Source organism: Cavia porcellus, unplaced genomic scaffold (genome assembly GCF_034190915.1).
Source record: "Cavia porcellus strain 051 isolate PalLab524CR breed Dunkin Hartley unplaced genomic scaffold, mCavPor4.1 scaffold_8, whole genome shotgun sequence".
Lineage (NCBI taxonomy): Eukaryota > Metazoa > Chordata > Mammalia > Rodentia > Caviidae > Cavia > Cavia porcellus.
In genome coordinates, this window is record NW_026947491.1 from 86660941 (window position 1) to 86685248 (window position 24308).

At 39.3% G+C, this 24308-nt stretch overlaps 1 protein-coding gene across 29 annotated transcripts in view; it reads left to right on the forward strand.

Annotated features, from left to right (window-relative positions):
• Positions 1 to 24308, forward strand: part of LOC106028966 (uncharacterized) — a 129382-nt gene that overhangs the window by 21490 nt on the left and 83584 nt on the right. For 10 of the 29 annotated variants that reach the window (XM_063255361.1, XM_063255366.1, XM_063255367.1 and 7 more), the window contains 4 exons: positions 5352 to 5409; positions 13956 to 14776; positions 15347 to 15473; positions 17122 to 17243. The gene's annotated coding sequence lies outside the window, so the exon portion shown is untranslated. Of the gene's footprint in view, positions 1 to 5351; positions 5410 to 13955; positions 14777 to 15278; positions 15474 to 17121; positions 17244 to 20893; positions 21122 to 21702; positions 22560 to 24308 lie in introns of all 29 variants that reach the window. The other 19 variants (XM_063255358.1, XM_063255347.1, XM_063255357.1 and 16 more) reach the window with 14 other exon arrangements.

Consider the following 24308-nt stretch of genomic DNA (forward strand, 5'->3'; position numbering starts at 1 on the left):
CTTACACTTAGGAAATTTAAATTTTAATAAAGGAAATAGAAACAATAAATTTAGAGTAAGAAAATACTACTGAAGTCATGCAAGCATGAAACATCCAAATCATAGGGTAATTTTAAATAATGAAGAAAAGATGGAGCCCAGAATGGTTGAGAAATTGCAGCTGAGGGGTATTTGGCTTCCAGTTGTTACCAGGAAAGTTGACTTCTTACGGAAGACTAGAGATGGACATTGTTAAGGGAAGGGATGGAGAAGACAGACGGATGTGAAGACTTGCGTACAGATTCAGGACACACTTGAGGAGGAGGAGGTTTTAAAGTGAAAGAGGAACCGTTGGATGCTGTGGGCGCTGAGATGATTTGCCTGAGGATGACTCACCAGAGCGGGCTAAGAAACCAGGCAGAGGAGTGAGACTCACCAGGAAGTGAGCAACGCTCTTGTGAAATATCAGTGTGTAAATCAAAGCGGGAAGTGGGGAGATGATAGCTCTGGGACCCCCCAGCAAGTCTGCTGCACTTTGGGCGCTAGGCTTAATCATGAAGACCAAGAACCACAGGGAGAAGGTGTATTAATTTCTAAGTATCACAGGATCAGATAAGAGAGGCCACGAGAAGCCAGGTGAGAGAATCAACAAGTGTTGGATTCAGGCTGTAGAAAACAACGTAATATAAATTCATTCATTGTGAGAGAAATAACCACGCAAAACAAGAGACAATGAAGAAATGCAGGACTGTAGAAGAGGGTTCAGAAGCAGGAAAGGACACAAAGGAATTAAAATTTGTTTGAAATTGTTGCTTCTCTGACAAAAATCTTACTCCTAGAGCAAGGCTATGTTAGGACAGAGAGAGTCCCCTTGAAAATTCTAGAAAAGGTCCCAGACGTATTTACTGGCATGTTTTTTTTTTTCTTTCTGTTTCTGGAATACAGAAGAAAAGAAGAATATTCTTTACTATTTAATTTATTCCATTTTATCTCCAAGATCTCAAGTATGCTTGCTTAAATTCATACAAAGCTCAAAGCAAGTTTTAATTTTGTGCCTCCCCCACTCCCATCCCCCGCAGACTCTCAGAGTTCTTTGAGGTCATTTATCCAGCATTGTCTGGGGAGACACTACAGAGAGAAACTGCTGTGTGTATGGCAACAGTTTTTGTATGACTGAGCCTCAGATTGAATCTCAACTGTGGTTATGTTCTGCTAGTGAATAGAGCAGAAACAGAAATGAATCATTTGTCTTCAGAAATTGTCGCTGTAGCGTTGCTTTTGGAGACGCTGGCATGTGTACTGAGGCTGGAACAATCCTGCTTTGATTTGTCATCAAACTCTTGGTGTTGGACTTTGAAAGCAAAGAAAATATTGTGCGATTCAAATAAGCTTTGCGTTGGAAAAACAGAGAAGGCTGTGTAGAGCTCTCCTTTCTAATTGTTACCAGTAGGGATTTCTCTCCTAAGGTGTATGCACTAATTTGTGACCTTGGGACTCCTTGGTATTTTCTTCATCTGCCACAAAACATACTTTGACTTAATTTCATAAATGGTAGAGTATGTAACTGGGCTAGTTACCACAGTTTTCTCTTAAGTGAAAATTCTGAAAGAGGAAATCATGAAGTAGAAGTGGCTGGGTTCAATTATATTGAAGAAAAGTCAGAGAAGGTCTTGTTTAAGGTCACGTTGTGAGGCAGTGACAGGAGCCAGGAAAAACCAAAATATCTGTTCATACCCAAATGAACTTCTTTTAACTATCCTGCAGTGTCCTTTCATGGTGTAGGAAGTCCTACAATCCACAGAAGTACTGATGACAATGATTTCACCAATACAGGAGATCTTATGTCTTACAATGTGCATCTACTTCAAAAGTATTGTCATGAAGAGTTGGGCAGTGCTTCAACAGGAAAGAAAGATTTTTAGAAGATAGCAATTACTTAAGAAATGTTTGTCTGATTGAGAAGTTTAGTAAGACAGTGGTGAATCTGAGTCCATCTTGGTCCATGTTTTTTTCTTTGCTAAAGAGACTGCCATCCTAGGACCAGAGCAAATTGCCCAAATTGCCTCAGATTGGCAGGGAAGGTGGCAGGGGAAAGAAAGGTCCAAATGACAAGGAAAGGAGAGTAGATCAGCCATGGCTGGCACTGGCCCACCAGTCAGGCTTTGATGCTCATTGGCTCAGTGGATGTCCCTGTTTCTCCTGTCCTGAACATCCGCACCTGGATCCTGGTTTCTCTTCATCTTCTGACCTCTCTCCTCCTCATCTCATTTAAATCTCTCAAGAACTCACTGTGCATAGTTTGGGTGTTTCTTTGTCTCTGCTACATACTTCCCGCCACCTACTGCTTCTTTTTGCTTCAACATGGAATAAATAATGGTTTGGACTGCAAAATTCAAACAGGTTTTTTGGTTCTTTTCCACATCCATGTGTTCAGGTCCACTGATCACTTCTTCCTCCTGAGAGTTCTGCTTTCCTGGTTTCTGTGGCACCATGTCCTCCACAAGCTTCTCTCATCGTTTCTTCTCTGGCTGTCATGGACTTGTCTTCTTCCTCTTTCCCTGAATTCACCCTCAGGTTATTTGTGTTTCCCATCCTCCCTGGGTCATATCAGCCGCTGTCATGACTGGCAATCACTCATTAGTTTTATGTGTAGCTTGAGTCCCTTTCCTGTGATTCTGACTCCAACATCAAGCTGCTGCTTGCCTTGTTCGCCAGGCACCTTCTCACCCAGCACAGTGAAATTAACCTGATCCTTGTTCTCCTGCTCTCTCATTCTGTGCTGTCATGTTTGTGCATCACTATCTACTTATCCATCAAAACCAAAAGCCCAAGAGTCATAAGCCCATTTTGGTTGTGTTCCACATCAAGCCCATTACCAGGACCCACTAATTTTCTGTCATGAATATTTCTTGAATTCATCTATAGTGATCTTTATCACTACTACTGTTGTAGTCCGGAACTATGGCCACCAGCAATGGTTCACATCCTGCTTGGACATTGACACAACCTGGACGGCCTTTCTTCTAACACCCCTGTAGCTTCAGATGAACCCACTGTGCACCCCTGCTTCTTGCAAGCTTAAGTTCCTCGTGTATTTCCTCATCATGTGAGATCAAGTAGAAGACAGACCTAACCTACATTCTACTGTAGACCTATGGCTTCCTTCCATACTCTAGCTTTTCCTCAAGTACTTCTGTCAGTGTTGCTCTCCCCTGACATGTAACACCTTAGGGTTCTACATATCCGGTATATCCTGCCTTTGTGTTCAGGGTCTCATTCTCTTCCAACTCACATCTCCCTCTTCCCTGAGTCACTGCTAGTTTTCCTTTAGTCAAAACAAGGATAGCACCTCCTCCAGGATCCCTTTTATTCGTTTTGTTCTCTCCTCATTCCAGGTATTCTTAGCCATAACTATACCTTGTGTATAATCAATCCAGTGGTAGCGTGAACTGTACAGTTTTCCAAATTTACATACATAAGAGCTATGCAGTCTGTTGGTAACTCTTAGTAATTTATTTTTTTCCACTATATTCAGGCATTTTCGAAAATTTATTTGCCACAGAACTGGAAAGATCTTTTGCTGTTCCAATGATGAAAATTGAGTTGTGTAGCTAGATAGATAGATATTTGATAATAGATAGATGATAAATAATAGATATATCCTTTAATTTTAGCTTTTATTCCTTCTGAGGAATAGTAACTGCACCACAGATTTCAAGTTATCTTTATTTTTGTCTTCTAACACTAACACCTTACCTATATTTTACCCCCAGAGAAATTAAAATTTAATGTTATTGGCTTGCAAAGAGCACATAGTGTAAAAGTTTCACAGATGTAAAGGTGTCTCAGGCATCTATTTTCTCCATTTCTGGATTGTTTCTTTTACTATTTTAGAATACTCCTTCTCTGTGATATTTGTTTTTGTTTGTTTGCTTTTGAGATAGGTTCTCACTATGTAGTTGAGCTTACTGCATAACCAAAAGTGACCTCAAACTCACCGTGATCTTCCTGCCTCAGCCTCCCAAGTGCTGGGATTACAAGTGTGCTCTCTGTGATTTTTAAACATATATTTTGTGCCACTTCTATTCAGTCACATCCCTAAGACACGAATTTTCCACAGTGACCAGTTACTATGCAGAGAAAGGCTTTTTACTTATCCACATTTCAGGAATATATATTTTTCAGATCAAGATGTAGCATGCTAAGCTTTGCTGTCCTAAAAATACTACACATGCTATTTTCTCAGGAAGAAAAGTGAGGTTTATTTTTTGTTAATGAAATGCCAAACAAGCCCAGCCAACTTGCCAGGCAGAATTAAAACAGAGTGTCTTTGGCAGTAGACTGCATTACTATATTCATGCAACTGTTTTGTGAAAATTTAGCTTAAGCAATTTTTAATTTTTTGGCCACTCTTTTTTCAGGGTAAAGTTGAGACATTCAGGAATTGGGGAAATGCTCACACTATTACCAACACTTATAAAGACTGTTTAAATAAGACCCATTATGCTCACATCAGTCAGCTCTGCATCCTGCTTTATTCACACCCGACAGAAGAGTTGAGCCTTTGCCAAACATGAATTCGAATGAATTGAGAGTTCAGATTTAAAAACATCGCTTGCAAAATCACTCTAACTTATATTGCCTCCACGTATGTTTTACAATACTATCTATTTGCTTTCTATTTTTGTTTCTTCTAGTATTAGAGAGGGAACAAAGCATACATGCCTTCATGAACCTTTCTTAGAATTGCTTCTTGAAGAAAGACGTCTCAAAAGAATACACCAAACTCGAAAATACACACACACACATATATCCCACTTTGCAACTATATGGTCCAATTTTTGTAAAGATATTGGAGATAAGCAAATATTTCCTGTATTGAATTGGTTTAGTGACTATTTTAACAATATTGTCTCTGATGTGAATATTCACCTCTTTGCTATAGCTGAAAAGTAACCAGAGACGACACACAAATGAGCAAATGTGATTCTGTTCCTGTAACACTTTACTCACACAGTCAGCCGGCACCTGAGTATGGTTCCCTTCTGACCCCCAGTCAGCTCTTTATTTCCACTGGTAATTCATTTGCTTTGGTTTTTCTCTCCATGAAAATAAAGAGGAACTCTTATTTCAGTCACAAATAAAATTTTGAGTTATATCAATACAAACTCTTGAATTACTTATGGATTACCAAAGAAAATTTTACTGTTTTTTTTTCTATATTTAGATTTTTGTAGGTAGATTTTTGATAAGGAGAGTGTGATTTTTACCTGCAGTATGCTCTTGTGTCCAGTTAGCAAGAAGGACAATCCTTTTTGCCATGGGTGTGAAGTGACAGTACAATGTGTTTACTAGAGTTTTCTGTTCCTTAGATGTGGCGTTTCCATGGGCATAGTGTCCTGGATGGAGCTTTGGAAGTACTTGTGAAAAGTAAGTGGCCATATGCCAGGAAAGGTGCTATTTCCATCATTAAAAAATATTAAGTTTACAGAACTCTGTGACCAACAGACAGATGGAGAACTTGATTAGAGAAGACTTTTATTATGCTCAGTGTTCCATGAGTACAGTGCTCTGGTTTGCAGCTCTTTCATTTAAAAAAAAATCATTATAAAATAACAGCAACCCCAATCAAATTTAATGATTAAAAAGAACCCCCCTCCAACCTCCCGCCTTTTTTGTCCCAATTTCACTTCCCTTCCAAGTTAGAACAATAATTAATGGATTGATTTTTTTGTTTGTTTTTCCCTTTTTGTCTGTGAATACACTTAAATCTGTATGTGTGCAAAACGTAAATGAGACCATATTATATTTAATGTTCTACGAGTTTCCCCATTACTGTATGGAATATAATTATTCCAGGCTAGCATATATAAACCTCCCTCGTTCACTTATCACTGTGCTGCTAAAATGTGACCATTTTAGACGTCTTTCCCTCCCTGCTCAGCTCTGGGGCCTCCACTGTCTTTATAGCAATATTTTAAAGACATCTGCATTTGTTTGTTAAAGAGCTAAAAATCAATCTTTCCCTACCATGGTGGAGAAATGAACATCTACTTTTCTAGTTTTATTTTTAAGTGGCTTACCTATGATTATGGATGACATTGCTGAGTTTTGCAGCATTCTGATAAACATGCCCTGACTCCTTACATGATGTATTTTTGTGTGTTTGTAATTATACAACCATAAGTGTCCATGCCCACACGCATATATATATACAATATATATAATTAACACACACATATATATATGTAAAATTTCAAGGAGACGATTCAAGTGGCTGAGCAGCACAGTGGAGATCCCCGTGACACATACCTGCCTTTTGTGGCAAAGGCATCTGCACAGAGGCAGTGCGCCAGTGTTGTGCTTTCAGCATTTTCTGCCATCCTACAATAATTGCTACATGTTTTTAGCCACGTTAACAAAGAACATCTTTACCTTCCTGTATGCAGACACCTTTCTACCTTGCTATGCAGAGACAGCTATTTTTAAAATTTCAGAATTTGCTCGCAGCCACCTTATCCTTCCCAAGATCTTCCCATCTATTTCAACTATGTCAAACTGACAAAAACAGATGAAAACAGGGGCAGACGCGACATGTCACTCATGCTGATTGGGAGATAAGCTGAGAGAGCAGGAACTGGGTGATGGAGGAGTCAAGGTAACATCGTTTGAAAAAGAATGCTTCTCTTTCCAGCTATATTTAATTCGTCCATTGTACGCTGAGTAAGACTATTAACAGTAATAATAATGATCACACCTTACACTTGTCTAGTGCCATAAAGCTTACGAAGTCCCACTCAGCTGTTAATCCACTTCATCGTTTTGACAGTTCCATCAATTAGTCAGCATAGAGCTTATTATTTCTTCTCTGTTTCCCATTCCTGCAGTTATTTCCTGCTCATCTTTCCAACCCTGTACCTCAGGCTAGAGATGTGGAAGAGCTCCAGCCTTGAATACCACCCAGAGCCACAGTGTTTGGGCCTTGTGCTTGATGACATGTTAGAAGTGGAAATGTGCACGGTGGTTAATACCCACTTATCAAGAAAACAAATTGCTAAAAGGCTCAGGTCATATACCTTAAAATCATTGAGGCCACGCTACTTTTTTTTGACTTAGGGACACATGACAGTATTAAAAATGGACAGCATGGATTAATGCCAAAAATTTATTCTTAGTTATGTCATAGAGTCATTTGGACTCCATCCATTCCTCTAGTAAATCAGCCCTTGATAGTCATAATTATGACCCTTAGGTGCCGTAAGACTATGAAATACACATTAAATATTAAGAGGTGGTAATTTATGTCTATTCAGCATGTAGCTTCAAGCATTTTTCTGCATAGCCATTTATTGAAAATCCATTACCTATAAATGTAATATATACCTAAGATTAAATTTTACTCATGGTGCTACTTCTTTTAGAAGAAAGTCTTAGCTTAATATTAAATTGCTATTTCTATGTTTTATATGGATTTTTGCCTGCATTTCTGTCTGTGGTCTTGACGACTTGCTTCTTAACCGTAGTTCTTCATTTAAGATTAAAAAATATTGCACATTCATGTGATGCTTTACTAGAAACCAGTGCTTTCAGTGTCATACATATTACCTGATTTATTAATAAGCCCCACAAGGAATCCGTGCCACCATTTCATAGAATAAGCTCAGGAAACAAAAGCAGTTTTAAGAAGTTACAAAAAGTGGCGGAGAAGAAACACACTTGCTTGACTCAAGAACTTTCTCCATCAAGCCACAACCATCCAGGACACTCATCTTTCAGAATTGGGTCAGAGGGGTTCCAGCCAGCCCAGGGCCTCTGGGCTGTGACTGTGGACTCATCTAGCACTCTTTTGGCCCCTGAGCTTGTCAGAGAAGGTAGCATCAGCTGACAAATCAGCGATCGGCAAACCTGTTGCGATGCTGATCGTCAGGAGGCTGGACAATGTCCCTGTGTATACCATCTGCTGGAGAGAGGCACACAGGACAGCTCTGCTTATCCCACAGTGCAACCCAGACATGATCCAATAGAGCCTTTGTAGTAGGTTTTAACTATATACGAGATCAGCAAATTTCGAAAGCAAATATCCATGTAGACCTTCTGCCTTTACCTCAGATGCAAAATAGATGTCCTACTTTTGTCTGATGAAAAGAATAGGCAGTGCCCATTCTTGAGATAGGGCGTGATCATACACCATGTCTTCTGTGGATCTGTGATCACCTCCTGCTTCCCCTGCCTTCCTTTTTAATGAGAACGCTGTTTTAAACAAACTGTCCTGATATCATTGAATGACATGGAAAAGTCACTGCCTTCATCATGCTCATATGAAAAGAGGCAACAGAAGGTGAGGGACAGCTGTGAGGAAGGCGAGCCTCTGCCATCAGCAGTTACCTGTGAGGGACAGGGCGTGCTGAGGCCGGAGAGACCCCGGGGATGTCTGAAGCATGGAGTTGAGGCCTGTGCTTTCTCATGACGTGTTGCTGAAGCTAAATGCAAATTCCAACCAGAATAAAGATGATAACAAAGCAGTCCTGTGCTTATCCATTCTAGGATATTAACGAGAAAGGTCTCCTGTATTTATTAAACTGCTTATAATTATTTCTGACACGTCGAGTATACTGGGGATAGAGTGAATAGGAGACGATTAGAAAAAATGAATATTTAGTGCAATGTCTGTCTCCAAGAATTAAATGAGTGGCCCCAGAAATAACTGTTCTTTAAGTAGGACACTACCACTTAATAACCAGGAGAGAAAACATTGAAAAGAATTCTGTCACCATTCTGGGATAAGCGTCCTTTGGAACAATCAAAGGTACTGGCAAGATCAGCCTTGATGTCGGGCTGTGGGACTTGGAATTCTACAAAATCATAAAACTTGCAAAGAAAAGGGAAATGAGGTGTGTGCGTGGCCCTGGCATTGGAGGTGGGGAGAGAGATGGCAAGCTCGAGACCCTAATTTTTCTCCTCTGACCTTGCAGATATGCAAATGGTCTCATTAAGTGAAAAATAACAGAGGTGAAACAATCAAAGTTTCCTAAGAAAGAGAATTTCCAGTTTTGCCACAGAAAAAGATAAGTTTTGCATTTGGAATGTCTGAGAGCCTCTGAAGTGCTGTCTCATTAAAATGTATGATCGGAATTAATTCGCATTCGTTTCGTTAAGAACCAAATCACCTGGTTGAATTTCTGTGTGGAATCATAAAGAACATGAGAAAGGACAGCAGGTCCGTGGAGTGGCCGGTTGAGGGCCCCTCTAGGCAGAGTGGCTCTTTCCCCTCTGACTTTCTGGTTTGTTTGTTTATTAACTTTCCATTTGGTGTTTGGAGCATATGTGTTAGAATCGGTATGTGACCTGAAATAAATAGAATCCTTTTAAAAAGAACACGGGCTAAATAATTTAGAGGGTCTTAAATGAAGCCCAAATGTGTGACAGTAAGAAAACAACAAAGGCAAAAACTAAAGTGCCAGAAGAAAGTAGCAAATATATATTTTGGTAAAAACCTCCAAAGAGCACATTAGATGGCCTGGGAAAGGTGGGCAGAGAGTAGAGAAAGCAGACCGGGACAGGGCAGTCCTGAAGTGACCACAGTATCAGCAGCAGCTTCTTACGTTTGTTAAAGATATTAATGAAGGTAATAGCCACGTTTTGTGGATCACAGATGTAATCCCAGCAGTCTGGGAGGCTGAGACAAGAGGATTGCTTGTTTGAACCCAGCCTGGACAACTTAGCACCTTAGCAAAACCCTGTCCCAAATTTAAAAAATAAAATAAAAAAGGCTGTGTATATTGCTTAGTCTGAAGAGCTTGGGTCCTTAGTAACTCCCCCCTGACCCCCCAAAAAGAAAAGAAAACAAAAAACAAGGTTCAAGAGTGGCACAGCTAAGAAACCAGCTGGCTTGTCCAGTTCCTCGCAATGCCTGTTCTCTGTGTCCTCCGGGTTGTCCAGGGTCCATTGCTGCCCCTCGGCCTCCTCCAGCCTCTCGGGCCATGTAGACAACTCACAGTTGAAAACTGGATGTCTCTGTGTCTTTCCTGATCTTTCCATTGGCCTTCTAATAACTGAACAGCTCTCAGGAAATCTAATTTTATTTCTCACACTTTAGCCATCTTCTGCCTTCCCCAGATCTAATCCTACACCTGTCCTTCCCTCAATGATGACACTGTTGGCAGGTGGCTAAGTTCTGCACACCTGGCCTTACCTAGAGAACTGGAGGCTGAGGTTTGCTAACATCTCATTTCAGAGTGAGATTGCAGGATTAAACTGCAACTCCATGAGGTCCGTCTACACCCTTTATCCCACCTGAGGCTGCACACTAACTTATTCCACACTTAAGTCCTTGACCAAGGTGCTCCTTGATAAAGACTTCACTTCCCTTCAGGTTGTCAGAGACGATCGGGTCCACAGGGTGCCAGGAAATGAAGCAGAGGGTCGTCTCAGTGACAGCCTCCTGTGGACCATCAAGTAGTTCACCAGTTCTGCGGCACCCATTCCGCACCCTCAGAGAGACCCAGAATAGCTTCTCAGTGCGTCTCCTGCTGAGCCCCTGAGCTTTTCACGCGCTCTGTGGTTGATGCCCATTTTAGAACTGAAGAGGAAAAAGTTTCAGCCCATTCCATTTTCTGTGTATAGCACTTACAGAGAGCGCCGTGCAAGCGGGCATCTCGCCAGTCATTTTCTCCTAGTACTTGTATTACTCTCCTTTGGGATGGAAATTTCTATTTTAGGTTCCTAAGCAGCCATTTCTAAGTTGCCGTGTAGCCTCAGAGAGCTGAGACATAAGCAAAAGCCCAAGCATTTAGAACACTGCATAAGGGACAGCACACTGAGACACATGTGGAACATTTGAATTATTCCCCTACCACTGAGGCACACAATAATTAACATAAAATCGAGCTATTGAGGTCAATTGAAATTGCAGAAATATGGATTATAATATAAAAAATTATTAAGCCGGCAGCCTTTTTCATTACTGAAAATCTCACCTTTTAGGAGAAGCTCGTTCTAGCTTGCTAGGTGAGTATTTGATAACATTGTAAGCTCTGATGACTTTTAGGGTGGTTCTCTCATAGTCTGTGATTCACCTGTGCTTTCAAAAACTGAAGTATGAAATTAATAGTGAAGGTATGAGACAGTAAATTTTTAAAGCCAACTTGTGTGTGTTGAAAAGATTTCCTGGAACCATGAGTAATCTTTCCAAAATCTCTGCTAAAGTCTCTCATACCTATTCTCATCATCAACGCTTAGCTATCATCTGGAATAGTAAGTGGAATATAACAGTAGTGTGTATTTTTCAAGGGCCCTCTCTGTGCCATGCACTGGTCTAAACATTTTGCATGAATTCATTTATTTAATCTTCACAATCCTAAACAGTAGGATTATTTTTATCCCCATTATATAGATGAGAAAACTAAGTCATACAGAGATTAAAATAACTTGCCCAGCTTGCGAAACGTAATATAAGGATTTGACCAGAGGAGATATGATTGCATAAGGTTCTATTTAAATACATGCTCTTTGCAGAGGTCCTATGTGATGATTTTTATTTTTTACCGTTCTCTTCTTACTTGAGGCTTCCCACATTCAGAAGCATCTTAAAATTTAAGTTTTCAAGGTGTAATTGGCATCCCTAACTGATGATGAAGGAAAATAAATTTTGCTTCCAAGTGAACCTATTTCCAAAAAAAGGAGGCCCTGGTTCAATATGGAAGAACATATCTCCAGATGACAAGTAAATAAATGAGCCTGGTGGCCACAATGGTTCATAAAGTTTCATTCCAGGCACGTTGATTTCACGTAGATTGGAAGAAGAGAAGCACTGTAAACCAGGTTTTCATTCAGATCTGCCTATACTTAAATCCCATCTCTCCTTGTTAGCTAAGTAGCCAAGGGAAAATTACTTGCTTTCTCTGTGATTCTGTTTCCTCGTCTGTAAAATGAGGTTAAGAGTACCTATCTTATAGGGTTGTTGAGGAATTAAATGAGTGAATTTATACAAAGATTTGGAACAGTGTCAGGCACATTTTTGGGTGTTCACTGTCTTATCATCCTCATCTTCATCCTCATGAAGTACATAAAGGGGAGGTGGCAAGGGGTTTTGTTTTTTTTTGTTTTTTTTTGTCTTTTTCATTTTTATCCGTACCGGGGATTGAACTCACGACCGCCTGCTTGCAAGGCAGGTGCTTATGCCGCTGAGCTAAATCCCCAGCCCCTGGCAAGGGGTTTTGACAGTGGTTTTATGAATGTAGAGCATCTCAGGGATTTCCTGTGGGAAAGGAAGCTGTGGTCCCACTCAGATGAACTTTGGTAAATAAGGTGTTTCTTAGACCACCTAGAATTCCTTTGTTTTCTAGTGTGAGTGGTCATTTAAAAATTAACCACTATTATGACAATCTTCAAAGTTGGAATTCTGCACCCTGCCAAAAGACAGTCTATATATAAATTGCATGATTCTCAAATGGAAACACTGAGACTAACAGCTCATCTTGACCATTGACAGCTAGAAATGTCAAGAAGCTTGAAATGCTCCTGGCTGCAAATTCTAGGGGATTAGGGTGTGGAGTTAGCCTCACTCACCTATCTTGGGATATTAGTAGAAGTAAATGTACCTCTCAGGTAACAATTCTGATTGATACCCACACATTTAAAGCTTCATTTCTGCTTTATTCTAAAAACGAGATTGGATTCTCTGGAAACCCTCGGAGAGCATTCACGGAGAGTTAGTTAGGCTTAATTCTTTCAAGGCAGTTTGGTCCAGCTCTGCCAAGTCGCCAATGGGGAAGGCTGGAAAACTTCCAAAGGTGATTAGTGTTGTATCTGTTATTTTACTGGGTAGAGTATGTTTGGGTGGATGGAAGGGAAAGCCTATAATTTCATAGCTATTAGTAGAACATTTCTGCTAAACCTCTTTTTATTCTAAAAATTGGTTGAAAGAATTTTAACATTCAGGACAATTGGAGGGCAATGTACTGTCACCAGAATAGAATCCACCCATATTTAGTACTTAGCAGTGTAAGTAGGAGGAGTATAAATACTTCCTCCACAATGTACATTATGTTTTGACCCTTTCTTTTTCTATGAAATAAAAATCATCTTTCCAATTATTTGAATTCTGAAAATGTTTCTGCATAAATATAAGATTAGAGTTATAAGCTAAATGTAGACCAGTTAGGGGGAAAAAAACCGATTGAATTTAAAAGTTGTGTAGTTTGGCCAAATGGCTCTGATTAAACCAAACATTGAATAATGATAACTCCTATCCATCGGGTCTGCCAAGGGTATGCATTCTTCCTATAGCTCCTTTGAATTGCTTTCTAAGTGACTATCATACAGATAAATTAGAACCATGGCATGGCATGCTTTCTTGTCATCATGGGTCATTGTCATCAAATGCTTTGTGATTTCATTGCTCTGGTGTAATTAGGTGAGGAAGCTCCACCCAAGCCTCCATGGGTCAGCTATGTGGACTCTAGCTGCCAAAGGCGCTTCTCCTTCTGAACAGAGCGCTTTGCTCAGCCAGTGTAGACATGGCCTGATAAATAATGGAACTTCTTCCTTGAGAACTGGACTCTGGATTGGTCTAATTCTTAATGCAAAAAATGTGCATGGGTTTGCTGAGTGGTTAAGTTCCCTGTACTCTTGTAAAGTGAAGCCTAAATTGACAGTAATGGAAAGAGCAACGTAATGTATAATGAACTCGAAAGGTGGTCACATGCACTGTGGCGAAAGCTAATCAAGGGACTATCAAATCGCAGTTTTAGTGTGAGCTTAACTATCTGTGGCAGGAAGATTGTTACTGTGGGTTTGTATCTGTCAGGTCCTAACACTAAATCTGTCAGGGTGCAACGTGGTCATGTCACTTTTAACCAAGATGTCACGTAGGTCGTGAGAAACAACCTGTTTTGTGTGTGCCTGTCTAAGATTCTTCCTGGGAAAAGAAGTCATAAAAGGGAAATTTTTTTTAACATTGAACTTTTATTTTGCAGATTCTCAGGCCGATGGAGCAAGTGATGAATCCCTACTGTAGTTACTCCACTCGGCGCGGAATGGCTGCAGGGGATGTATTCAGACATGCACAGAGAGGTCTGCCCACGGTGAAACAAGTGGGGGTTTAAATCAGGTGTGTGAAGAATGCTGGAAACATGGCTTTTTGCAAATATATGCATATATTTGCATCTGTGTTTGGCAAAGAAAGTTGGAACCCTGCTGGCTCATTTGTCCTTCTGGTGCTTGTAAAATGCTATAAAATCTAGACTCAACTCTAACCCACTCTTTTTTCTAGAACTTGGTACATTCTAATCCAGTCCATTCACCGTCATCTACCTTACCACACTTTAGGTGTTAAGAACATGACTGTGGTTTTTCATATTCAAGAAGAATTTCGATTTTGGAGATGTTTTAAAATTGAGACTTGAACTTTGATAGGTTTTAACATTTGTCTATTTCCTTTGGAAAGCAAATGCTATTTGTAATATATGAGTTAGCTGCAGGAAACCTAAAGAAATTACATTCAAATTACCTTCAAAAATAGACATGCACATTTTCTTTAAATAACTATTAAGTGGCTCAGAGCAAGCAAGCAATAGTAACATCCTCAGAAAATATAAACCACATTTCCTTACAGGATGAAGTTGTGCTTAATTACCTGTGTTTTAATTCATTCAGAAACTACATGATTTTTGTTGCTATATTTGTTAGAAAGGAAGGAGAGACTGTTTCTACAGGTGTCATAGAAAAATCAATACTGAGCCACGGATTATTGAATCCTATAGAACCATGGAGACATGGCAGTGAAATTCTTCCAAAGGTGAGTAGGGACATTGATTTTCCTTCTCATGCCTGAAGAAATATGACGAAGGGAACAGAGGCTAAATTTAGATTGGAAACAAGTGTGATTTGAAACTATATCTTCAAAAGATTAGTAATGATTTTTCCAACAAATAAATGTGGCTATTTAATTATAATTATAGCATATAAAATTATCTCATTTATGCTTCTTAGATTTGCTTTTAAAAATTTCTTCAATGCTTTTAAAAACATATAATTCCTTGGCTGACATTTTATTTGTAATTCAGTAATTTCCTGGTGGGATACCTGTGTTACACAATATAAGACAGTGCCTGTCTGGTCTTTTAACCAAAGATAAAATAATCTTTCTGTTTCTAAGCAGAAACATACCATTTACACAGTCTAACTTAAACATACAAGCCCATCACTAACCTCCCTTGTTTAAAACTGCATGTCTTCCCAACTAACTTGTGCTGGGAGTTTTAGATATATACTTGCTTGTTTGCTTATTTATTTTACAGGTTCTTCTAGATTTCTCAGAGCTGAAATTCTATACATAGTGTGTTGGTTGTTTTACTGTCTTGCTTAGCATTCCACCCAGGCAGGCAGACGGTGTTCCTAGCTGGGAAGCATAAATCCCACGGGAAGTCAGCTAAAGAACATTTATGCATCATTCATCCTATTATGAGCCCTGGGCTCTTCCATCTCTCTACAAGGTAAGAGATTTATTGTGAGTTGCTTTGCAGAAGCAGGAAATGTTGTATGCTAATAGGTCTTGTTTCAGTGTGTGTATTTTTACAAACTGAATGGAGGGTATAGAAATAGTTTTATAAGCAAAAGAGTAATTGGAACGATTTAAGTTTCTCGCACACTATAGTGTGCTCATCTGTCCCCAGGTAGCACTTGGTAGTTCTACTCTGGGACACACATTCGGTAGTATTGTCTACCTCGTGTGAAGTGAGGTAGTAAATTGGTCATTTTTGTAATGAATTTGAGCAGAGCAGATGATTAAAGGAAGATAATTCGGGCTTTAAAGTAGAAAATTTCCAGATAATCACCTTGCTTTACTAAGAGGTGGATATAATTTGAGCTATATATAGCTCAGTACCTTGTGGGATCAGACTGATTATAAGAAAGTTGAAATATAAAATTCTAGCAAGTGAATCATAACGTATCTTATGACTTTAGTATTTTTTTGTTATTGACTAGTAGAAAGTTCTTATCCAGCTTTCTTTCATCTGAACTTTCAGGTTGACTGAAACAGCCAAAGTTATCTGTTCCACTTGGACTCTGATTTTATCCAAAGACAATGTTCTATTAAGGAAACTATTGTAGAGATGATCCTTACTAATAAGATAACTGGAAAGTGCAGTATTTTGGGTTCCCCATGTGATGAGGTTAGGTTGCACCCTCTCACATCATCTTCCCATTCTCAAGCAAGTTTACATTTACTGCTGTGATACAGAAGCCTGCATTATAACTCTGATACACACTGTCTAGCCTGTGACCAATTTGAGATATTTAAAGTTGGACTATTTATTGATTTTATTTATGTTCAAGTCAAATTATTTGTACTCTTTCCCCATCCTTTACAGCTTAGAAAACTGTATTTAAATAAAATATAAATTATATCCATTTTATTTATATAAGGGAAAAAATACTGTTTCTAATTCTTGCTGAAGCTTGGCATTTAATTTGTGAATTCTACATGTGAACAAGCCAGAGATAATAGCTTATTTATGAGTGTTAAAAAGGGAAAGTTAAAGTGTTAAAAATGTAAAGTTAAAAAGGGAAATAAAGATTTTGTGGTAAGTGGTAGCCTTGTGCTTATTGTTATAAGAATATGCTTGATGAAAACAAAACAAAAGAGTACAGAAGCCAACAGCCGGATGTGGAAGGAACTGGTTGTAAGTAAATTCCAAGGGTTTGTGCATACAAGAGGATGCTCCAATATCTTGCTCCCTTTGTGCAGTACATATGCTATAATTGGTCCAAATGGAAATTTTTTTTGTAGTTCAAAAGTGTTAATGTTTGCAACATTGCGATCCTGTATGTTTAAACTAAAATCCCTAGATACACAGTCTGCATCTTTTTGATTAAGCCTTACTTGTGGCCCTTCCTAAAATGTTGCAAAGACAAGTGCTTACTACGTGATGTGTGACTTGTAAAATACCATACATGTTTGAGGGAAGAGGAGCCGATGAATTGAGGCATCATTACCTCCAATGAGAAAATGGCCTGGGATGCCTCGGCCGTGGAACCCAGTGTCTGACGCATGGGCATTTTCTTTGCTGCTTTGTCTCCTTCCGGCCCCCTGGCTCTTCCTCGCCACTGTTTCCCCTTGACTCCTCTATTGTATTCCAGTTGGCAGTTAAAGGACAGAAACAGCAATAAGACTGTCTGGCTCCATTTTCCCAGTGCCGCCAGCTGGGAGTTAAGCTGACTGACGTTGTGAAAGCCTGGCCCATTTCGTTCACAGCAGGAAGGTAGGTAAAAGCATTTCGGTATTAAAATACACACTTTGTTTCTTCAGCGTCTTGGTCTAATTTTTTTTTTCTTTGTCAGTTGGAGGGAGAAATGAAAGTAGGTTGGGGATCAAATACCTGGGGTATTTAATCAAATACCCAGGAACTCCTGATTATCTGATGCAGAAATTTCATTTTTGAGGATTACTGTGGTGGATTTTGTCAAGTTAAATGGGTGGCTCCTTCTACCCAGTATGTGGTTGGACTACTTCCTAGTATTGCCTAAATAAAACATTGTGGAAGAATCCCAAATTATTGTAATAACTCCTGGGTTGTTAGAGACTAAATAGACACGCTAAACATTCCCAGGAAATGTCCGCGTCTTCAGGTGGTACATTTTCTATGTCCTCATTTGCTTCTATTAGAACAAGAAACTGAGACTTACATTTCACCAGGTTCTGTTAATTAGATTCCTGGTTATTAAGTGGTGAGTATAAAGCTGTTGCATATGGGATGGAGCTCAATGATCGAGCAATGTCACACAGCACGGCACTGTGTGGGCCCTTGACCTTCGGGTCTTGCACTGTGCTGTGCTGGATTTCTTTTCCTCGAGTCTTTGCAGCTGAGCAGGCGACGGGTAAGGGAAGGTATTAGCTCCTTTGCTGAGCAGCCTCAGGCTGTAGAATGTCTCTTCAGAGGGAAATTTCCTTGCAAATGATGAAATTGGGATGAATAATACCAGTTTGCATTCATACGGAGCATATTTTTGAGGAAGTTTAGATCTCTCTACAGCAGTCATCTCAGATGAATGAATGTAATGTACATTTATGGTGGGAAAACCCAAGTTCTGAGATATGTCAGATACTGTGATAACGCCGTAACTCAGCTTATGAATGAATCAAAATGTTCCTCAGCTATTGTCCACATGCTTCTCTGCTGAAATAAATTTTACAAAGCTTGTTTTCCACTGGAGCTAGAGCCCCTGTATAGGTGCTTTCTTACCAGGAAGTGTATATCCAGTGTTTTTTGTTTAACATCTATGAGCATTCCTATAGCTGTTTCTTATCAGATGGGATCAAACATGTACAGGAGATGCACTGAGAAAATATAGGATTTTTTTTTAACTTCTAGCAAGGCAAATATGAACAATTAAAATCCAACATACACCTGTGCCACGGCTTTGCCAGAAATCAAGGGCAGGTGGTCTTTCTATATTAGTAGTTAGACAAATCTTTTAGCCAGTTTGTCCAGGTTGACAAATATTTTCTATTTGTAACTATTTTTGGGTTCACAGGGAATCTGGGGTACTCATTTATTTTCTAAGGAAACTTTCTAATGAGTCCAAAATATTTCAAAGTTATTTCTCTGCTTAACTATAATCATACTGTCATGGATATCACCTGTTTCATTCAGGACCGTTTCGTCACAATTTAGAGTTGCAAGTACTTTGCTGTTGAAGAGCGTGAGGCCTCACATTTGTCTAGTTGTTGGTTTGTTTTTTCTCTTCTTGCTTTTCAAAATGATAATGGATGAGAGAGCAAAGTTTAGAAAAATGCGCAAAAGGATTTTTTAAAAATGCTTTTTCTAGTATATTAAGATTCTGGAGAATAAAATATCTTTTGTTTGTTAGTGGATCGAATAGTTAAAGCGCAGTGCAATTGTCAAGATGAGGAGTAAGGGAAGGATGGCGTCATCCTCAGCTAGCATGGTTCTTAGGGACCCCTAGGCCAATAAGCTTCTAGTAAGCTTCTAGCTAAAAAGTTGCACAATTTCTCTCAAATGTGGCATGAAGACCACAAATATGAAGGTCAGCGGTCCATGATCCAGATCAGCATCTACACTTTCATTAATGCATCCTTGCTCAAATTCTTCAGCCCCAGACCTAAAAAGGTGGAGAACAGTGGAACAGGAGAAAGAGATGATGGTGGAAGATCATTTTTATTTTGAAGCTTAGAAGTTCATTCACATTTTGCATTCTTTTTCATTGTATATCATGATTAATTACTTTGTTACTTTTTTAAAGAAGCTTTAACTGCTTACAGCAGAGTGAAACTGGAATTTGCAATGGGTGTGCTGTTTGGCCCTTTGTGATTGAGAGAACTCGGGCATGAGGATGGGGGTTCCTTGTTTTCAAGTCTACAGTACCAGTGGGCATGGGCAAGGGTGTTTATGTGTGATATGAAGAAAATATTCCTGCTTAAGTGCATAAACGCACTGAGAGTTTGCATGACTGATTTGAATTCCTGCTCAAAGGTTACTAGCAATGCAAACAGTTTCTAAACTGGCTTCCTCATCTATACAATGCTGAAGGTAACCGTACCCACCCCTGTAGCGTGTCTGGAAGGATGCAATGGGACGGTGAACCCAAAGCACAGTGCTCTGCATATGGTAAAAGGCCAATAAATGATAGCTCTCGGTGATGCTTAGGGTTGCTACTATTTACTGTATGTCTGAATGTGCATACATATCACACATCCACATTTGTGATATAATGTATTTTTATTCAAAATCTGTTGGCTCACCTTAGGGAAGTCCTGAAAAGGCATTATCTGCCCTCAGCACTGGCAAGTGCTATTGAGCATGCGCACTCTCTTCGTACTCCTTTCCAATGCCCCACGCTCTGCTTCTCTGCCCCCCTTTGCCCGGGAAAACCTTTCAAGTCCAGAACTGCAATTCACGCACACAAAGGTCTAGGTGACTGCTCCCCTTTGGGGTGTTGCCCTGGGAAAGGGCACTGGCCTCTTACTAGGGATCAAATACAGATCTGATGAGCTACAGACTCTGGGGGCAGCTGGTGGGCTTGGGCTGATGGTGTGATCTCCCCCGTGCCCTCTGGACCTCTCCCCAGAGTGGTAACTGTGAACTGGGCTGAGGGGGAGCGTTAGTTCAGCCACCAAAGGTACCTGCGGGAGCTCTCTGTGGGGTTTGTCTGACATTCTCAAAGCTACCTCTCTTTAAGCCCTGGGCCAGTGTCTGTCAGCATTCCCATTTTTTTCTTCTTTTTTGTGTGTCTGTGGGTTTTGAATTTTGTTATGCCTTAGACACACACTTAAGTCCTTTGAACATTTCCCCCTAATATTCTTTATTTTTGGGTATGCGTCAGTTTTTTTCTACCCATATCTTGTCCGTGTATTCATCCTTAGTTGCCACTGTATTTCTTTCACAAAGGTTTATATTCATGATTTGAAGTTTTTCACACCTCTAACTATTTTTATGAGACATTATCCTGAAAAGACATTTCTCCTTTTTTATGTAAGTTGCTCCACCTCTATTGTCTGTGCATGAGTTTTAGGATTTAAATGACTGAGTTCAAGTTTTAGGTGCATCTTCCATAGTGATTTATACTTAGACAATCATTTCATATCTCAGCCTTATCGGTAATATCGGGAAAATGTTTTTCATTTGCAAAAATAAAATCAGATTATAGTAGTTTGTAAAATCAAAAGTGGTGTAGGAACTCTTTTTTAAGTGTATTCTACCTATATCCTTTCTGTAATTAATTTCCTTTTTTTTTTTTCAAAGAGAAATGAAGAGAGTTATTATGTGTGGTCAGTTGTGAATGAAGAGACAGGACTATTTGGCATTTTCCCCATTTCCAGAAATAGCTTGTCTATACATTCCTGCAATACATCTGTCAGGAACTCACCCCAGCCTTGTGTCATTTTTTGCAGAGACAGCTCAGAAGAGAATGTTTTCACATGTAAATATCACAGGAGAAGTGTCCACTCTTAACCAGAAAGGACCTTATTGATGGGCTCTGTCAGGATTCTGATCATTCTTTGAGCATCTGAGATACCCCCAAGTCACCCAGAAGGTTGGACTGAGGCCATGAAGCACAATACTTTTAGGCTACTCTACAAAAATGAGAAAAGCAGAAAGTTAATACTTATTAAGTACCTGTAAGTTAATTTTGGTACTCATAACTAGTAACTATGAGGTTTTGGCAGACGCTAAATAAGCACCAGCTCTAGACTTTACCAAGTTACCTCAGCCTTACACCATGCTGTGACACGTTATTATGCCTGTTGTTCAGCGGAGGGGTCTCTGATGCCAAAGCCAGTGCTTGCTGGGTTTTCCCCACCTATCTTGAGCCATAGATGTCATTCAGTGCATTTTGCAACTGAAGTCATTGGGATACAAAAGCTTTTACTAAAACTTGTCTACACAGCTCCTGATGGAAGAGCTGGGAGCTCACGATGTTGGCCTGTCCTTGCACAATGTACCGCACTATCTGTCCGAACATTTTTCTTTCTTTTTCTTTTTCTTTTCTCCCCTAGCGGTGCTGGGGATACTGTAGGCAGGGCCCTGTGATTGTAGAAAAGCAAGCGCTCTGCCACTGGGTTACATTCTAGTTCTTTTTTTTCTTTTTTCTTGTAACATTTCATCTGTGGTAGATACGTTCATAAAACAGAGTAAAGTAGAATTACTAGAATAATCAAAGTCATGCATGAAAAACACAAACTCCGCTTTTTCTTATCAGATTTAGGAGTCATAAAATGAATGTGTCCCAGGGCTGTAGCTGTTTCTAATGCTTGCCTGTGATTCCTGTGCTGATTTTGTGGCAATCTGGTTACACAACCCTTAAACACAGCACACGCTCGCGCGTGAAGTCTTGAGGAGTGTTGCTGCAGGCCTTTGAAAAATGACTTTGCTAATGATAAGGCTGTTTCCTCATTCATCAGCAGAAGTCTTGCAACATGGGTTTCCATTTCAATATTTACCAGCGAGGCTTTGGAAAACACCGAGGTAGGAAATACACTAAAATCCACTTAAAAGTCATTGTCTCTACTGTCTTGTTGTTTTTATCTAACCCAAATTAAATAGACTGTCTCAGCAACTTACCCACAAGAATTCAATTAATTTTGTGTGGTATGTGTCTATTACTTGAAGGCCTCCTGTCTCGTAACTTACACAACCAAGAAATGAAGACCACTGTAAATTACTTCACTGGATGCAATAGAAATATCACTATATTGCAAGTATATTGCTTTTCTCTCCAGAGGACAGGTTCATTGTTGTGTTGATTAATTAATATTCTTTTCTGCTGTATGCAAGCTGGTTCAAGAAATTTTTAAAAATCATGGTAGCACAGACTACAAAGCAAACATTGCCTGTTAGACTCATAGTGACTAGAGAAATGGTTTTTTGTTGTTGTTGTTGTTGTTGTTTTTTACTGGCAAAGCAAATTAGTTTAGTGTCATTCCTTATCTCAGCATTAAACAAACTGCACTTTGTTGTTCAGGGAAGTACAGGAACCATAGCAGGAACCAGTCTTTGCATCCACTGATAGAAATCTTAGTGGAAAATTGATAAGAGAATCAAGATTAATAAATAAAGGTAAGAATCATTCTTTTTTATGTTTACCAAGCAACTAGATTTCAAGACAAGACTTAGTTTGATTCCTGGCTCATCCTTCTACATGCAAAACTGGATTTTGGAGCTTTGTGTTAAGTTGATGCTTGCTCTGATTATGATAAATCTTAATTGAGCTTTAACTTGAAGAAAGAGAAGTGCTAGGTATGTGAATCTGTTTGGATCAGCCATTGTGTGATGTGTGTCATAGCCAGATCAATTGTAGAGCTTCTTTTGTGATCACTGGAGGCAAAAAATAATTGTAGAAGGTATAAAAGACCCTTGTTTGTCCTTATAATGGAGCCTTTGGTGATTATTACATTGCCTGCCATAGTATTCTCACATTCAAATAAACTTCCATTCTTATTCTTTATAAATGAAGAAGGGAGGATGGTCCTAGTCCTACAAGAAGACATGATTAGCTTGTTGTAGTAACTGTGGGCTAGAAGGAGCAGAAACCTAAACTTACTGTATTAGTCAGCTTTTCCAGAGCTGTGATCAAATACCCGAGAACAATAATTTAAAGGAAAATTTATTTTGGATCACAGTTTCAAAGGATTCATTCCATAGTTATTTGGCAAACTTGAGTGGCTAAAGTTAGGAAGTTTTTCATAAAATAATTGACACTTAGCCAAGACATGAACAAACACAAAATAAGGTGACTTTCCTTAGACTCTTATCATTCAGGCCCTGTTTTCCTGGGATTCTTCATCTCCTAGTGGAAGGACTGAGCTTTTTCATGGAATCTTTTGTATTCCTTTCCTTCTTCTCCACATCACAGTCTTTGCATCCATACAATAATAAGAGTTAATGTAGTTAAAAGCAAAATACTATTTATTATATCAAATCTCTCTCCTGCCATCTTACTTGCCAACAGCTTCTTTCCAGTTTCAAAAATTTAGCATCTATTGATTATTTTATTTTCTCCTTTCATCACCAATTAATATCTTGGGATCTGTAAGATATAAAACACATTAGCTAGCATTTAATTTTTTTAAAAAATCAACTTCTATGTATGCAATTTTATGTATAAAAACTCTGAGAAAATGAAAGATGTTTGGAAAAATTATTATTATTGTGTAAAGAACTTAAATGTATTTTTAAATTTTAAATCCTCCCTACCACCACTTTTAGAGAACCCCAGAGGGGTTCTTCTGTAAAATGGGAGTGATGTATTCTTTGCCTAATTCACACTGACAGCAGATGGTACTAATATAGGAAAGTATTTTGTAAATAATGCAATATATAGCCAAGATAGCTTTTTTTGATTGGTACTTGCAAAGAAAAAACATTTGCGGAAGATTATCTCCAACTAGGCATCATTCCTGGCAGGCCTAGGTGAGAGATGATGACCTCCAAGGAGCGGGGGGAGTGACCTTTTGAAGGCATCTCCGTCAGGGCAATGATTTGGAATACTTGGTTCTAGTAAACTGGAAAAGTCTGGCCTCGATTACAAATCAGCAGTGTGTTGTTGTGTGATGGTAAATACCTTAATGTTCCACCTAAGTTTGCCTCAGAAATTTCTAAAGAATCTCAGTTTAAAGCTAGAAATTCAGGTGGTCATGTGCACTTTGCTGGTGACTTACTCAAGTGACAGTAACATAGCGTTGGGTCAATGTGACCCCCTCCCCCACTCTTAAACATATGCTCACCCAGATCTGTGAATTCGAGTGGTGCACTGTGACCTCAGATTCAGACAAATAAAGAAGAATGAGCACATCCCTAGTCATCTGA